Here is a 6,000-nt window from a genome sequence, read left to right as displayed (position 1 = left end):
AGCCTTGGCTGGCTAAGCCAGACTCCTATTAGACAGAAGGAAAAAGGAGAGAGTAAGAAAGCGAAGAAATCAGGTGGGGAAGGTAAAGAAGACACCGGGGCAAGGAGAGGTTTTGTGACAGAGTTTCACATTCCAGGTGGGATTTCTCTGGAGTTGGTAGAAGTGACAATATCATCTGGATCCCTCTTTCTGGCCCAGTTTGGTCAGAACATCTCTCAGGATGCATCCGATGAAGTGAGCTGTAGCTCACAAAAGCTTGTGCTCAAATAAATTGGTTAGTCTCTAAGGTGCCACAAGTCCTCCTTTTCTTTTTGTGGATACAGACTAACACGGCTGCTACTCTGAAACCTCTCAGGATCAGGATGACAAAGGCCTGGGGTCCCAGGAAATGCTGAGTGTGGCAGCCATAATGGTAAAGCTTGCTCCAAGAGCCAGTTTTTCTCCCAAAGTTCCCTTCTGTAAGGACCCCAAAAGGGAACGATGGATGGAATAGCTTCTCTTGTTTACCCAGTGTGATCTTAACACAGTCCTTGAATTATATTAGAAGGTCTTTTTGTTTGGACGAGTTCAATCTGTCTCCCCTTTGCAACTTTTCCCATCAACATTTGTTATTGTAAGTTATAGTGACGTTTTATGACTTTCATGCCTTTTCACAGTTGAGCTCACAGTCAGGGTTAATTTGTAGGCCCCATTGTCACAACAGTTAAAGTCATGCACTTCCAATCCAGACAGTGACATGGGTTGAATAATTCTATCAATGTCAGTAGCATTATTTGTGACAGATACTGCAACCACATGCAATATCTCTGGGGACCATATTATTCTATTAAGTGTATGAATGGTTTATGTAGCACTGTGGTCCAGGGCTTATATGGAACTGTAGTGGGGGAGAGTTGCCACCACTCTGCCAGGAACGGAGAACAGTAGGGGGTGATTAAGAAGAATTACTTAGGTTGTTATCCCCCTGCCTCATCAGGGGACAGTTGCGTACACTGGTGTAAGCTGGATTTTCCAAAGACTAACAGCCAAAGAAAGGGCTCAGTGGTTTGAGCAATGGTCTGCTAAACCCAGGGTTGTGAGTTCAATCCTTGAGGGGGCCATTTAGGGATCTGGGGCAAAAAAAAAAAAAAAAAATGGGAATTGTGCCTGCTTTGAGCAGGGGGTTGGACTAGATGATCTCCTGAGGTCCCTTCCAACTCTGATAGTCTGTGATTCTATGAAAAAGGCTGCTTTTAAACTGACTCAAAGGCTTCTTTCTGATCCAGCAAACAGACAGACCCTCTGTCTAAAGGGGGCCCCCAACTCTTGTGGAAGGGCTGGAAAGACTTTGGCCTGCTCGGGCCCAGTAAGGCTGATGGGTGACCTCTGGTAAGCTATTATCATGTATGTAGGAACTTTTATTGTGTTTTATGGTGTTTTTTTCTCTGTAATGCTTTCCACCTAAGAATAAATGCAATTTGCTTTGTGAAGGCTGGTTGGTAATTAGCGTACACTGCTGTAGCCCCTGGAGAAAGAGTTAACCACAGATGCTTTACCCAAGTCAGACCTGCTGAGAAATTGCAGTGAGTTGCACAGGGCTTGCAGTCTAACCCCCTGATTTGGAGAGGGAGAGATGCAGGTCTCCACCCCAAGAGAGGTGATGGCTGAACCTTAAAACTTTAAGTGGATGCCCTCAAGGAATGTTGTGGGGAGGGACGTTCAAAGGTGCAGTTTCCCCTGAAACTGAAATTTCTGTCTGTAGACTGTTGGATTTGAACTATTCAGTGGTCTATTTCAGTGGAATGGGTCTGCAGGACTTCTAGTGGTTTTCCTGCCAGTCCAGAACTCCCTGACACATAAGTCAGGAGGCCCAGGTATGTCTAGTTTAGTGCGTGTATAATTTTCTGTGTCCCAGTGTCTATTCACTGCCCTGCCCTGATATTTTTGTGCTGTTAGCTCAGAAAGTGTGTCATGTTTGAAAAGCAGAAGCTTGTTTCCTGATGGTCATATCCTGCATTCACTGAGTTCAATGGCAATGCTTCCATTGATTTCAGTAGCCCAGGACCAAAGAGTGGGAGATTGGAAGGTGCATTGAGGGGCAGTATCCCTTCCTTGCACTCTCTTATGTCACATCATGGCAGGCAGCTAAAAAGTGATAATTTTTAAGTGCTTATATACAAATGCTAGAAGTCTAAATAATAAGATAGGTGAACTAGAGTACCTTGTATTAAATTAGAATATTGATAAAATAGGTATCACAGAAACTTGGTGGAATGAAGATAATCAATGGGACACAGTAATACCAGGGTACAAAATTTATCGAAAGGACAGAATAAGTTGTGCTGGTGGGGGAGTGGCATTATATGTGAAAGAAAGCGTAGAGTCAAATGAAGTAAAAATCTTAATGAACCAAACTGTACCATAGAATCTCTATGGATAGTAATTCCATGCTTGAATAATAAGAATATAGCAAGAGGGATATACTACTGACCAGGATGGTTATGATGACTGTGAAATGCTCAGAGAGATTAAAGAGGCTACAAAAATAAAACAAACTCCATAATAATGGGGGATTTCAGCTATCCCTATATTGACTGGGTACATGTCACCTCAGGACAGGATAAAGAGACAAAGTTTGACACCTTAAATGGCTGCTTCTTGGAGAAGCTAGTCCTGGAACCCACAAGAGGAGAGGCAGTTCTTGATATAGTCCTAAGTGGAGCACAGGATCTGGTCCAAGAGGTGAAAATAGCTGAACTGCTTGGTAATAGTGACCATAACATTTAACATCCCTGTGGTGGGGAAAACACCAAAACAGCCCAGCATGATAGCATTTAAGTTTAGAAAGGGGAACTACACAGAATGAGGAAGTTAGTTAAAGAGAAATTAAAAGGTACAGTGCCAAAAGTGAAATCCCTGCAAACTGCATGGAAACTTTTTAAAGACACCATAATAGAGGCTCAACTTAAATGTATACCCCAAATTAAAAAACATAGTAAGAGGACCAAAAAAGTGCCACTGTGGCTAAACAACTAAATAAAAGAAGCAGTTAGAGGCAAAAAGGCATCCTGCAAAAAGTGGAAGTTAAATCTTAGTGAGGAAAGTAGAAAGGAGCATAAACTCTGGCAAATGAAGTGTAAACATATAATTAGGAAGGCCAAAAAAGAATTTGAAGAACAGCTAGCCAAAGACTCAAAAAGTAATAGCAATTTTCTTTTTTTTAAAAGTACATCAGAAGCAGTAAGCCTGCTAAACAGCCAGTCGGGCCACTGTATGATCGAGATGCTAACGGAGCACTCAGGGACAATAAGGCCATTGTGAGAAACTAAAACAATTCTTTGCATCAGTCTTCACGGCTGAGGATGTGAAGGAGATTCCCCAATATGAGCCATTCTTTTTAGGTGACAGATCTGAGGAACTATCCCAGATTGAGGTCATTTGAGGAGGTTTTGAAACAAATTGATAAACTAAACAGTAATAAATCACCAGGACCAGATGGTATTCACCCAAGAGTTCTGAAGGAACTCAAATGTGAAATTGCAGAACTACTAACTGTGGTATGTAACCTATCATTTAAATCAGCTTCAGTACCAGATAACTGGAGGATAGCTAATGTGATGCCAATTTTTGAAAGGCTCCAGGGACGATCCCAGCCATTACAGGCCAGTAAACCTAACTTCAGGCAAATTGGTTGAAACTATAGTAAAGAACAGAATTATCAGACACCTAGATGGACGCAATTTGTTGGGGAAGAGTCCCATTTTTGTAAAGAGAAGTCATACCTCACCAATCTGCTAGAATTCTTTGAGAGGGTCAATAAGCATGTGGAGAAGGGGGACCCAGTGGATATAGTATACTTTAGACTTTCAGAAAGCCTTTGACAGGGACCCACACCAAAGGCTCTTAAGCAAAGTAAGCAGTCATGGAATGTGAGAGAAGGTCTTCTCATGGATCAGTAATGGGTTAAAAGATAGGAAACAAAGGGTAGGTGGTCAATTTTCAGAACGGAGAGAGGGAAATAGTGTTTTCCCCCAGGGGTCTGTAGTGGGACTGATGCTGTTCAACATGTTCATAAATGATCTGGAAAAAGGGGTAAATGGTGAGGTGGCAAAATCTGTAGATGATACAAAACTAAGATAATTGAGATAATTAAGATAATTAAGTCCAAAGCAGACTGCGAAGAGCTACCAAAGGATCTCACAAAACTGGGTGTCTGGGCTACAAAATGGCAGATGAAATTCAATTTTGATAAATGCAAAGTAAAGCACATTGGAAAACATAATCCCAACTATACATGTAAAATGATGGGGTCTAACTTATCTGTTACCACTCAAGAAAGTGATCTTAGAGTCACTGTGGATAGTTCTCCAAAAACATCCACTCAGTGTGCAGCGACAGTTAAAAAAAGCTAACGGAATGTTGGACATCATTAAAAAAGGGATAGGTAAAAAGACAGAAAATATCATATTGCCTCTATAGAAATCCACGGTATGCTCACATCTTGAATGCTGCATGCAGATCTGGTCGCCCCAGCTCAGAAAAGATATATTACAATTGGAAAAGGTACATAAAAGGGCAACAAAAAAGATTGGAGGTATGGGACAGCTTCCATATGAGGAGAGATTAATAAGACTGGGACTTTTCAGCTTGGAAAAGAGATGACGAAGGGGGGATATGATAGAGGTCTTTAAAATCATGACTGGTGTGGAGAAAGTGAATAGGGAAGTGTTATTTACTCATAACACACGAACTAGGAGTCACAAAATGAAATTAATAGGCAGCAGGTTTAAAACAAACAAAAGGAAGTATTTCTTCACACAATGCACAGTCAACCTGTGTAACTCTTTTCCAGAGGATTTTGTGAAAGCCAAGACTATAACACAATTCAAAAAAGAACTAGATAAGTTCACGGAGGATAGGTCCATCAGTGGCTATTCGCCACAATGGGCAAAGGTGGTGTCCCTAGCCTCTGTTTGAAAAGCTGGGAATGGGCGACAGGGGATGGATCACTGGATGATTACCTGTTCTGTTCATTCATAGAATCATAGAATATCCGGGTTGGAAGGGACCTCAGGAGGTCATCTAGTCCAACCCCCTGCTCAAAGCAGGACCGATCCTCAATTAAATCATCCCAGCCAGAGCTTTGTCAAGCCTGACCTTAAAAACTTCTAAGGAAGGAGATTCTACCACCTCCCTAGGTAACACATTCCAGTGTTTCACCACCCTCCTAGTGAAAAAGTTTTTCCTAATATCCAACCTAAACCTCCCCCACTGCAACTTGAGACCATTACACCTTGTCCTGTCATCTTCTACCACTGAGAATAGTCTAGAACCATCCTCTTTGGAACCACCTCTCAGGTAGTTGAAAGCAGCTATCAAATCCCCCCTCATTCTTCTCTTCTGCAGACTAAACAATCCCAGTTCCCTCAGCCTCTCCTCATAAGTCATGTGTTCCAAACCCCTAATCATTTTTGTTGCCCTTCGCTGGACTCTCTCCCATTTTTCCACGTCCTTCCATTCCCTCTGAAGCACCTGGCATTGGCCCCTATCAGAAGACCAGTTACTGGGCTAGATGGACCTTTGATCTGACCCAATATGGGCGTCGTTCTTATATGTCAGGTGTGGCCAACTGTGGCTTGTGAGCCACATGCAGCTCTTTTATAGTTAAAAGTGCAGCTCCTGGAGCCTCCAAAGCACCCCACCCATTCTCTGTCTACAAGACTGGGCAGCGGGGAGCTCGGGGCTTCTGCCCTGCGGCGGCGTGGTGGGAGACTAGAGGCTTCTACCCTGCAGGAAGGAGGGGTTTAAGGACTTTTGCCCTGGGGGGGAGCATCAAGGCAGAAGCCCCGCACTCCAGCAGGTACTGCTCCGCAGGGCAGGTTGTGTGTGTCTTGTGGCTTTCGACCTTCTGAAGATTATTGTATGCGGCTAGGAGATTCAGTAATTTTGGCCACTCCTGTTATATATAGTGTCTGGGCACCACCATCTGTAGAAACAACGAGGAGTACTTGTGGGACCTTA

The 6,000-nt window shown here is 43.0% G+C and overlaps 1 protein-coding gene across 1 annotated transcript in view; it reads left to right on the top strand.

Annotated features, from left to right (window-relative positions):
* Positions 1–1,294: 1,294 nt before the first annotated feature.
* MTMR4 (myotubularin related protein 4) overlaps positions 1,295–6,000 on the top strand; it is a 124,299-nt gene continuing 119,593 nt past the window's right edge. The window contains exon 1 of the mRNA XM_084650791.1: positions 1,295–1,368. The gene's annotated coding sequence lies outside the window, so the exon portion shown is untranslated. The remainder of the gene's footprint in view (positions 1,369–6,000) is intronic.

The sequence above is a fragment of the Lepidochelys olivacea genome (assembly GCF_965140295.1).
Source record: "Lepidochelys olivacea isolate rLepOli2 genome assembly, chromosome: 17".
NCBI lineage: Eukaryota > Metazoa > Chordata > Testudines > Cheloniidae > Lepidochelys > Lepidochelys olivacea.
The sequence above is the reverse complement of the archived record's forward strand: the minus strand, read 5'-3'. Positions and strand labels throughout refer to the sequence as shown.